General features: G+C 46.9%; 1 pseudogene; it reads left to right on the top strand.

Annotated features, from left to right (window-relative positions):
* The window catches only part of LOC141052918 (uncharacterized), a 49,475-nt pseudogene that overhangs the window by 26,241 nt on the left and 11,479 nt on the right, over positions 1 to 11,755 (top strand).

Here is an 11,755-nt window from a genome sequence, read left to right as displayed (position 1 = left end):
GAGTATGTCATTATTTTTTTTTTTTTTTTATTGCAGCAGCGGCAGCAAATAAGGGGTATTTATGGAGCATCTTATGTGGCAGCATTAACCCTTGTGGAGCAGCATATGGGGGGTATTTATGTGGCAGCATTAACCTTTGTGCAGCAGCATATGGGGGGTATATATGGGTCAGCATTAGCCCTTGTGGAGCAGCATATGGGGGGTATTTATGGGGGAAGCATTAACCCTTGTGGAGCAGCGTATGGGGGGTATTTATGGGGCAGCATTAAACCTTGTGCAGCAGCATATGGGGGGTATTTATGGAGCATCGTCTTGGGCCAGCATTAACCCTTGTGCAGCAGCATATGGGGAGGTTTATTTATGGAGCATCTTCTTGGACCACCATTTAATCCTAGGCTTATACACGAGTCAATAAGTTTTCCCAGTTTTTTGTGGCAAAATTAGGGGGGTCGGCTTATACACGGGTCGGCTTATACACGAGTATATACGGTATATCATTTTATGTGTCAGGTTCCTATAAGGTGTCAGGATGTCGCCGTCTATTTCTCCATGGAGGAGTGGGAGTATTTAGAAGCACACAGAGATCTGTACAAGGATGTCATGATGGAGGTTCCCAAGCCCCTCACATCACCAGGTAATAGACAAGACTAAATACACACGGCCTATAATTATCTGTATGTAAAGAATGAATTCAGTCTCTGTATGTGTTTCCTCCAGTTCTATCCAGTAAGAGGACAACACCAGAGAGATGTCCCCGTTCTCTTCTTCCACAGGACTGTAAACAAGAAGATCCCAATGTTCCTCAGGATCATCAGGTAGATGGAAAGAAGGTGACATGAGATCTCCCCTATGATGTGTAGATGGCTGTGAAGGTCTTGTGCTCAGTCATGTTTTATCCACCAGTATTATATGTTTTATACTTGTGTAATGAGAACGGTGGAGATGGCAGGATTAGATCTGATCATAGATATGACGTCTCCATCTGTTTGTGACTTTTACAATATTTGTTTCAGAGTAAAGATCTGACCCATATTAATACTACAGAGACATACATGAGGAGAGATGAGTGGTGCAAAGAGACGATTTCTACATATGGCTACCCAGGTGAGTAGTAATCACTAAATGCAGAGAAGTCACAGATTCTTCTCAGTCACTGGCTGACACTGCTATACCTGCGGTGTTGTCCAGTCGTCATATCACAATTAAAGGTCACCATTTTGCCACTGTTCCACTGTTCACTCTTTTTTTTTTTAAATTTTGGTCAAATGTGAATTTCTGTACAATTGCAGCAGAGTTTCCCTTTAGCCTGACTTTTCAGTTTCTATGAGAAAATAACCGACAAATTTCAAAGAAGTTCAGGACAAACTACATGAAAAAAAGGTTACATCTATGCCATTATAAGTGAGAAAAATACAGGCATAAATTAAATTTATGGGATCAAATAACTTAAAGCTGGCATGTGCATATGTTTTCACCCCTTTTGCAATGAAGCCCCAAAAAATTTCTAGTGCAAGCAATTACCTTCAAAAGTCACATGCTTAGTGAAAGGAAGTCCACCTGTGTGCAATCTAAGTGTCACTGGTCTGTCAGTATATACACACTGTAGCACCCGCATCTCTGCCTGCAGTCCCTCTCTTCTTGCAGAGACATCAGCGTACTCACCGCCAAGGCTCCCGTCTTGCTCCTTCCGGGTCTGCTGCTGCCCGGGGTGCACACACTCCTAGCAGGTCTCCAGGCACTGTGCTTAGAGCGCACGTGCACACTTCCTCTTTCTTAATGGGGCCGCGTGCATTTCTCTAACGTGTCCCCAGCCAATAGCTGGAAGTCTCTTACTATTTAAACTGACTCCTCCAACATGGAGGTGCCTGTGCTTATCGAGTTCTCAGGTCCCTGTACTAGCATCTCAGTCTGCTGCACCCGCCAGTGCTTCTTTCAATGAGAGCAGAGCCAGCTGCACTTGCCAGTGCTCATCTCTCTGTCAGACTGTCCTGTCTGCACCTGCGGCTCCTGTCATCTTCTCTACCTGCCTGAATCTGTTGAACATTCCCCTGGGCCATTCCAGCTATCTGCTCCTATGGGTCAGCCACCATCTACCCAAGTTTAGTCCTGGAGTAGCACCTGGATCACCTCCCTTGTGTCTCCACGGACTGCGGTGTCGTTAGCTGCTGCGTCTTCGTGGTCGAATTGGATGAGGCTCCTAGTCACACCCCTTCAGGTTTTCCTTGGGCTTCGGCAAATTGGTTCCACCACCCAGCCCGTTACAGTTTGCACAGGCCATGGAATCCACTGGCTCCCAGGGGTCTTCAATCTCGGACCTATACCAGGAGGTCTCCTGCCAGAAGGGTCAGCAGGACAACATTCTATCCTATCTATGGTCTGTGAATACTCTTCTCGATACCCTGGTAGTACCGGCCGCTTCCACATCCAATCAGCCAGCAGTTACCAACACGGTTCACCAACAAGGCAGCCAGTTATGCACCATGTTCCAGACCTCGTCTGTTGGCTGCTCCACGCTTTGGCAGAGATCCCACCCCATGTCGGGGGTTCATTAACCAGTGCACGCTGCACTTCAAACTCCTGGTTCATCAGTTCACCTTGGACCGAGCCAAAGTGGTCTTCATCATGTCACATCTATCTGGAGGCCCTAGCATGGCTCAATCCTCTGTGGGAGAGACGGTATCTGTTATTTTTCAACCTACAGTCCTTCTTGGAAGCCTTTCGTAAGGACTTCGACGAGCCCGGTCACATTTCTTGTGCAACCTCTTCTTTGCTCTGGTTACTTCAGGTTCAGGGTAACTTCTCCATATGCCAGTATGCGGTCCGTTTCCATACCTTGTCTTCAGAACTCACTTGGAGCAATGAGGCTCTGGTGGCAATCTTCTGGGAAGGTCTCTCCTGGCGAATCAAGGATGAACTGGCAGGCCAGTAGATACCCACCTCTATGGATGACCTGGTGTCTCTCTCATACAGAATTGACATTAGTTTCCACGAATGGACCAAAGAGTTGAACCGCGAGAAAAGATCGGTAAGCCTGGCTCCCACCTTCCAACGACCGATCATTAAGCAAGTTCCTGGTGCAACTTCTTTGCTTGAAACTATGCATCGTGACCCAGTGAAGCCATCAAAGCACCGCCAAGAAGTTCGTCGGGACATGCTTCTACTGCGGCAGCTCCGAACACTTTATTCAGTCATGCTCCGAGATCGGGAAACACTAGTGCCTAGGTCGGTAGGAGAGGCTACCCTGGGCAAGACTTCTACCTCTCCATCATTGACCCTGACTGTATCTGTCACCTGTAGCAAAGAGTCTTTTGTTGAATTGGCCCACCTTGACACCGGTTCCACGGGTTACTTTGTTCAACAGGCTGTGGTTGAGCGGTATAACATTCTGGCCCTACGTCTTCCAGATCCGTTGGTGATTTCTTCAGTGGATGGAAATCCTCATCCCGAGTCCATACAGTTCATCATAGAGCCCATGGATCTTCAGGTGGGGATGCTGCATTCGATGAAGATTTCTCTTCACATGCTGTCTCGTGTCTCTTATCCTCTACTTTTAAGTCTCCCATGGCTGCAAAAACATGAACCTGTTCTGGACTGGAGGTCTGGAAAAGTACTCCATTGGGGCTCAGGATGTCATGAAATGTTCCTTCCTCCCGTTCGTTCTGTCCAGTCTCCTAGTTCGCCTACTTCTCCTGCTAATTTGTCTGACCTGACCACGGCATATTGGACATATGCGGATCTCTTCGACAAGAAGGAGGCTGAGACCTTGCCATCTCATAGACCATATGACTGCCAGATTGACGTCCTGCCGGTACCTCTCCTCCTGGAGGTTGAATCTATCCCCTGTCCTAGGCTGAGACTTGCACTGTGTCCGAATATATAGAAGAGAACCTCGCAACGGGATTTATCCGTAAATCCTCATTTCCGGCCGGAACTGGGTTTTTCTTTGTGAAGAGGAAGGACGGGTCTCTACGACCCTGCATTGACTACAGGCGCCTTAATCAAATCACTGTAAAAAATAAGTACCCACTAGCCCTGATCTCCGAGCTGTTTGATCACCTGAAGGGTTCCAAAATCTTCACGAAGCTTGACCTACGAGGGGCATACAACCTGGTTCAAATTCGCCAAGGAGATGAATGGAAGATGACATTCAGCACCCGCGATGGTCATTACGAGTATCTCATTATGCTGTTTAGACTCTGTAATGCTCCAGCCGTCTTCCAAGAACTGGTGAACGACATCTTCCGGGACCATCTCTATACGTGTGTGGTAGTATACCTGGATGACATCTTGGTATTTTCTCCTGGTCTGCCAACACACAGGAACGACGTTCGCTAGGTTCTAGTAAGGTTAAGTACTAACCGTCTCTACGCCAAATATGAAAAGTGCGTCTTCGAAAAGTCCTCCCTTCTGTTTCTGGGGTACATAGTTTCTGAGACCGGTCTGAAGATGGTTCCCGAGAATGTATCTGCTGTCATGAAGTGGCCCTGTCCAGACGGTCTTAAGGCTATCCAGTGGTTTTTCGGATTTGCAAATTATTATCACCAATTTATTTCGCCTTTTTCTTCCCGAACTGCTCCTAATTCTTCCCTGACCCACAAAGGATCCAATCCTAAGGACTGGAGTTCAGAAGCAGAAGAAGCCTTTGCATCCCTCAAGCAGGCATTCTCCTCAGCTCCGTTGCTGCATCGCCCAAAAGATAACAAACAGTTCTTTCTGGAGGTGGATGCATCTTCCACAGGGCACGGAGCCGTCCTCACTCAAGTCTTCATCCGGTCACATGGTGTCCTGTGGCTTTTTCTCTAAACTCTTCTTAACACCAGAACGTAATTACTATATTGGCGATAGAGAACTGCTTGAGTTCAAGCTGGCTCTGGAGGAGTGGCGGTACTTGCTGGAAGGAGCGTTGCACCCTGTGGTAATTTACACTGACCACAAGAATCTGGCTTATCTGCAGTCTGCTCAGCAGCTTAACCTCCGTCAAGCTAGATGGTCTTTGCTCACATCAACTTCACACTCCACTTTCGTCCGGCTGATAACGTTAAGTCGGACGCGCTCTCCAGAGCTTAAACATATCATCGAGCCCTCCAAAATAATCACAGTCGCTCCACTAGATTTATCTCATCTACCCTCCAGTAAGACTTACATGGCTGAACATGACAGGGAACCGGTTCTTTTCTGGGGATATTCTTCTAAGGTGGCGGGCCATACCAGACAGAAAAAGACTACTCTTTATTTCTTGATACTATTGGTGGACATTTGCTTGTCCTTTGTGTACCCGAAATAAGACTCCCAAACAGCTTCTGGCCGGTCAGTTGCTTCCCTTGCCTGTGCCGTCTGCTCCCTGGCAGCATATCTCCATGGATTACATCACGGATCTGCCAGTGTCAGCTAGATGTACTGTCTTCTGGGTAGTGGTGGATCGTTTTTCAAAGATGTCTCATTTCATCCCGCTATATGGTCTTCCATCTGCGCCAGTACTGGCAAAAGAATTAATTCTTCAGATTTTTGATCTCCATAGTCTACTGCTTCACATAATCTCCGATAGAGGTGTCTAGTTTACCTCTCATTTCTGGAGGGCCACCTGTAAGCTACTGGATGTTACTTTGGATTTTTCATCTTATTACCATCCTCAGTCCATTGTCCTAGTTGAACGAGTCAATCAGATCTTGACTAATTTTCTCCAGCATTTTGTTAATGCTCATCACTCCTGCCTTGGGCTGAATTCCCTTACAATAACCACGTGAGCGAGCCTTTGGCCAAATTTCCATTTTTTTGTGGTCTACTGTCAACAGCCCAAAGTGCCGTTCTATTTGGCTGTCACCTCCGATATTCCAGCTGCCGATTCCCTCGTCAGGAACTTATCTAAGATCTGGGAGGAAACCAAAGAGTATTTGTTAAAATCCTCCGAAGAAATGAAAAGACACGCGGATAAGAGACGTCTGAATTCACCTCTGTTTCATCCTGGAGATAAGATCTGGCTATCATCTAAGTATATCTGCCTCAAGATACCATCCTTTAAATTGTGTCCTTGCTTCATTGGTCCCTACGAGGTGTTGAAATGGGTAATCCAGTAGCCTACAAACTCAATCTCCCGGTCTCCTTACGAATCCCCAATTCCTTCCATGTGTCTCTTCTCAAACCTGTTGTCCTCCGTTCTTTCTTCAAGGTTCCTGGTGCTACTCTGACTGTCAGTGCTGAGGACATTTTCGGGGTAGAGAACATTTTGGCCACTAAGAAGGTAAGAAGGAAGACCTTCTTTCTTTTGGCCTGGAAGGGGTTTGGTCCTGAGGAGAGATTCTGGGAGCCCAGGGAGAACATCCATGCCCCTCTCCTCCTTGAGAAATTTCTGACAGGCTTGAAAAAGAGGGCATAAGGAAGGGGGGTACTGTAGCTCCCACATCTCTGGGGAGTCGTTAGTTAACTGCTTAAGTGTCCATGGTTGGATTGGGCGAGACTCCTAGTCACACCCTTTCAGGTCTTCCATTGGCTTTGTCACAGTGGTTTCACCACCCAACCCGTTCCACACACCTTTACTGAAATGCTACAGAGGCTGCAACACCATTAAGCAAAAGGCACCAGAACCAAACAACACCATGAAGACCAAGAAGATCTCCAATTAAGTCAGAGACAAAGTATTTGAGTTGTACAATCGGGGTTGGGTTCCAAAAAGAAATCTGAATCTCTGATGATCCCACGGATCGCCATCAAATCCATTATCAAATGGAAAGAACATGGTACTACAACAAACCTGCCAAGAGGCCCGCCTACCAAAACTTTCAGCCCAGACAAGGAGGGCATTAATCAGAGAAGCTGCACAGCGACCAAAGGTAACCCCGAAAAAGTTGCAGAGTTCTGAAGCAGAGAATGGAGTATCTGTCCATACGACCACAATAAGCCGTACACTCCACGGAGGTGGCCTTTACAGAAGAGTGTGCAAAAGCCTTTATTTACAAAAATTGTATGGCTCGTGTTGAGTTTGCAATAAAACATGCGGGGAGACTTCCAAAATGTATAGAGGAAGGTGTTTTGGTCAGATGAAACAAAAATTGAACCTGTTGGCCACCAAGGTTAACACTATGTCTGGGGTCCAACCTACACAGCTCATCACCCCAAGAACATCTTTCCCACAGTGAAACATGGCTGTGGTAGCATTATACTGTGGGGATGTTTTTCAGCCGCAGGGACAGTAAAAATGTTCTGAGTCAAGGGGAAGATGGATAGTGCGAAATCCAGGGATATTCTTCAGCAAAACCTGTTTCAGTCTGTCAGTAATTTGAGACTGGGATGGAGGTCACCTTTCCACAAGGCCAAACCAAAAGCATACTGCTAAAGGAACTCTCATGTTGTTTCAGGGGAAACGTGTAAATTTCTTGAATTGGTTTAGCCAAAGGCCAGAACTAATTCAATTGAGAATCTGTGGCCAGACTTGCCGTGAAGAAATGTAGAAATGTCAAAAATCCGAGTGACAAGATGAGGAAAGCTCATGGAAACTCATACAAAGTGACTTTAAGCTGTAATTGTCAAAATAGGAGGCTCTACAATGGAATTGAACTCTCTGCCATATGATGTTGTAATGAGTGATTCCCTAATAAAATTTAAGAAGGGCCTGGATGCCTTTCTTGAAAAGTATAATATTACAGGGTATATACACTAGTTTCCTTAATATTGCGTTGATCCAGGGAGCTAGTCTGATTGCCGTGTGTGGAGTCGGGAAGGAATTTTTTTCCCCAATGTGAAGCTTACTGTTTGCCACATGGGTTTTTTTGCCTTCATCTGGATCAACATGTTGGGGCAAATTAGGATAGGATATGGGTTGAACTAGAAGGACTTAAAGTCTTCAACATTAATAACTATGTTACAATGTACTAACTTTAGGGGGGTGAATAGTTATACACACTGAAGTTTTCAGTTATTTGGTCCTACTTTTTGTTTGCTTCACAATGTAGGGAAACCAAACGTTCAAAGTTGTAGGCATGTTCTATACATGAACTGATGCAACCCCTCAAAGAAAAAGAATATAGATCCAGGTTGTGAGGTAGCAAAATACAAAAAATGCCAAGGGTGTGTAAATACTTTCACACGCCACTGTATGTCGCTGTGCGTGATTGATGACGCTAATGACAGGTTGGAAAGTTCTCTCTAAATGTCTAAAATTTTTTAACCCCTTAGTGACAGAGCCAAATTTTAAAAGTCTGACCAGTGTCACTTAATGTGGTGATAACTCTTAACGCTTTGAGAAATACCAGTGTTTTTTCATGACACATTATACTTTATACTACTGGTAAATTTAGGTTGATATGTTTTGTGTTTATAAAAAACATCAGAAATTTGACAAACATTTAAAAAAAAATTGCAATTTTCATACTTTCATTATCTCTTTAAATCAGATAGTCATACCATAGCAAAACATGAATAAATAATATTTCCTACATGTCTGCTGTACATCAGCACCATTTGTAAAATTTTATTTTGTTAGCATTTTATGAGGCTTAAAAATGTAGCAGTAATTTTTAATCTTTTCATGGAACTTTACAAAATTAATTTTTCCCTTCACCCATGACAGCACACCTGAGAGAGGGATCCGCCCCGCCAGGACAGGAACCTACTGAGATATAAGGGGCGGCACCTCTCCCCCGCTTCAGTTGGGTTCCTGTCCTGGAAGGGAATCCCACTGTCAGAGGTGCCTACCATGGATAAAGGTCCCAGGCCCGTCCCGGCGCGGAAAGAACAGGGTGCCTCACCTGTAGCGCCGGCCATCGGGTCCTGGAAGCACAGTCCTCGGGCTCCGGGTTCGTGTGGGCGTGTGTGTGGCGGCTCCCGGTGGCTCCTGGAGGCTCCACCGCGCCTCCCTCCCCCCTGACATCAGCGGCGCAAAGGATCATGGGCGCGCCAACTGACGTTAGCTAGGCGATGGTGTCATGGCGCCGGGTGTGACACCGGCCGGCTTTTCCGAAGCGGTCAGCCGGCGGTTGCAGGGGGGAGGGGAGGAGACACCCACCAGGACGGAGGCGGGTTATTTAATCATGGTGAGCGGCATGGCGGACGGTCAAGCATGGAGTCAGAGCAGGAGCGATCGCTGTCTCCACCAACTCTTGCCTCCCTCACAGCCCTCCGGCCGCAAGCATGGAAGCCGTTCAAGCAGCAGTCGCCCCAGCCGCAGGTCGGGGGACTCCTCAAGATCCAGAGAGCACAGATCACGTGCTCCGACGCAGCCTCCGAGTCCAGTACCCTTGATTATGGGTGGTGAGTGATCTTCGTGAATGTTAGCAATCTGTTAATAGGGGTTCCCTGTTGTATGTTTAACCCTGTAGGAAAAGCCTAAGAAAGTGGGGAGTAAGAAGAACAATAGGAATTGTGCCATATGTAAAAGCCCCCTAGCAGAAAGACCACTGCGCCAGTGGCATCTAGTGAACCATGGCAGAAGAAGCGCCTAGTTTCGCAGCTAACCTTATATCGGCCCTTAGGTCAGAGATGGAAGGTTCAATTAAGACCTTGTTGAAAAAAGGTAGAAAGAATCCCCCTAGTTCTCCGTCAAACTCCTCTTCGGCCTTGTCTCAGACCGAACACCCATCCTCCTCATATTCCTCAGACAGTGACACGGGTGGTAAGCCATATTTTCCGGTAGAAGACACGGATGCTCTCCTTAAGGCCATCAGAGCATCGATGGGCCTACAGGAAGAAAAAGCGGCTAAATCCCTGGAGGATGTCCATGTTTGGGGGACTACAAGAGAGGAAAAAACGGACCTTTCCAGTTAACGAAAAGGTCCAAGCACTCATTGAGAGAGAATGGAGGAGACCCGAGAGATCAGGGGCTCTTCCCTCCTCCTCTAAGAGATGGTACCCCTTTGAGTAAAAGGATGCAGAAATATGGGACAAGGTCCCAAAAATTGACGCAGCGGTGTCCAGGTCTTCCAAAAAATCGACTCTGCCCTTGGAAGACTCAGGGGTTCTTAAGGACCCGCTAGACAAAAAAGCAGATTCCTATTTAAGGCATGCATGGGAAGCAACAGCAGGAGGATTGAAGCCGGCAATAGCGGGCACCTGCACGGCACGTTCCCTAATGATTTGGCTGCAGCAGTTAGAAGAGAGACTAGCGTCAAAAGTCCCAAGAGAAAAATATTGGCAGATATGTATCTTCTGCATGGGGCAGCAGCTTTTTTGGCAGACACCTCGGCGGACTCTATGAGGTTGACAGCTAGGGCGGCAGGATTATCAAATGCCGCCAGACGTGCATTGTGGCTTAAAGGCTGTCCAGGTGACCTGCAGTCTAAAGCTAAACTGTGCTCTCCCCCCTGCGATGGTCGTTTTTTATTCAGGAAAACTTAGATGATATCCTGGAGAAAGCAAGCGATAGGAAGAAAGGCTTTCCCAGATTCCCAGCAGATCAGAGAAGGCCGCCCTTTCGGAGAGGAAGATTCAACAGGGGTCGTCCTCCTGCCGATAGAAGAAGATGGGAAGATAAAAGAAAAATGGAGTCCGGATTTATGTTTGGTGGAGGCACCTCTACTTCAAAAAAAATCCCCACAATGACGCCAGCATTCCGGTAGGGGGGAGATTGGCACTCTTTTCTCAGGCCTGGGGAAAGATCTCTTCCAATACCTGAATTCTATGCATTATAAGAGAAGGCCTGAAGATCCCCTTTATTTGCCAGCCAAAAGCAGCGTTTGTCATTACCCCTATTAGGAAGGCGATCGAAGAGCAGTTGGACTTAGAATCAGAGATCCTGAGCCTGGTAGACAAGCAGGTTCTATTCCTCCCTTTTTCAGATAAAAAAAACCAGATCAATCGTTCAGGACAATCATAAACCTCAGAGGCCTCAATCGGTGGATAAAAAATCAGACCTTCAAGATGGAATCGGTGGCTACAGCCATAAAACTGCTACATCAAGATTGTTTTATGGCCGTAGTCGATTTATATTATCACATCCCCATCCACCCAGGTTATCAAAAATACTTGAGATTGGCTCTCTAAATCCAGGGTGTGCTCAGGCATTTCCAATTCAGGGCCCTTCCATTTGGCATATCTATAGCCCCGAGGGTCTTTACCAAAGTCATAGCGGAGGTGACAGCCTTCCTCCGAATTCACGACACAGTCATAATACCCCATTTGGACAATTTCCTAATAGTGGGCAGCTCAGAGGACCACTATACAGCACAGTTGAGCCGGGTGACCGACACCTTACAGGAATTAGGGTGGATGATAAATTTAAAAAAATCGAGACTACAACCCCTAAGAAAACAGACCTTCCTAGGATTATCCTGGATTCAGAACAGCAAGCTTGTTACTACCGAATACCAAATTAGAGAAGGTGACTTTGGCTGCCCGAGACCAACCTCACATGACATTGAGAAATGCGATGTCTCTACTAGGTACCCTGACGTCCTGTATTCCGGCGGTCAGGTGGGCTCAATTTCACACCCGACAGCTTCAGGGGGTGGTATTGTCAGCGCAAAGATCGCTGAGAGGGCGTTTAGAAGGAAGACTGGAGCTTTCATTAGAGGCCAGAGACTCTCTCAACTGGTGGCTGGACAGGACAAACTTGGCTTCAGGAATGCCATGGGACAGACAGACGACCGATATAATACTGACAGACGCGAGCTCCTCGGGGTGGGGGGCACACCCAAGGGGTCATGTGGCCCAGGGTTCCTGGAGGCCTCAAGAGATGGGCGCATCTTCAACCTGAGAGAACTGTGGGCAGTGAACAAAGCCCTAAGCCACTTCATTCACCTACTCAGGGGTCGCAATGTCCAGATCA

Source organism: Dendrobates tinctorius, unplaced genomic scaffold (assembly GCF_039654945.1).
Source record: "Dendrobates tinctorius isolate UK_male_01 unplaced genomic scaffold, ASM3965494v1 ptg000164l, whole genome shotgun sequence".
In the NCBI taxonomy this organism is placed as follows: Eukaryota; Metazoa; Chordata; class Amphibia; order Anura; family Dendrobatidae; genus Dendrobates; species Dendrobates tinctorius.
Note: the sequence above shows the minus strand (reverse complement) of the source record. Positions and strands in the feature narration are given on the sequence as shown.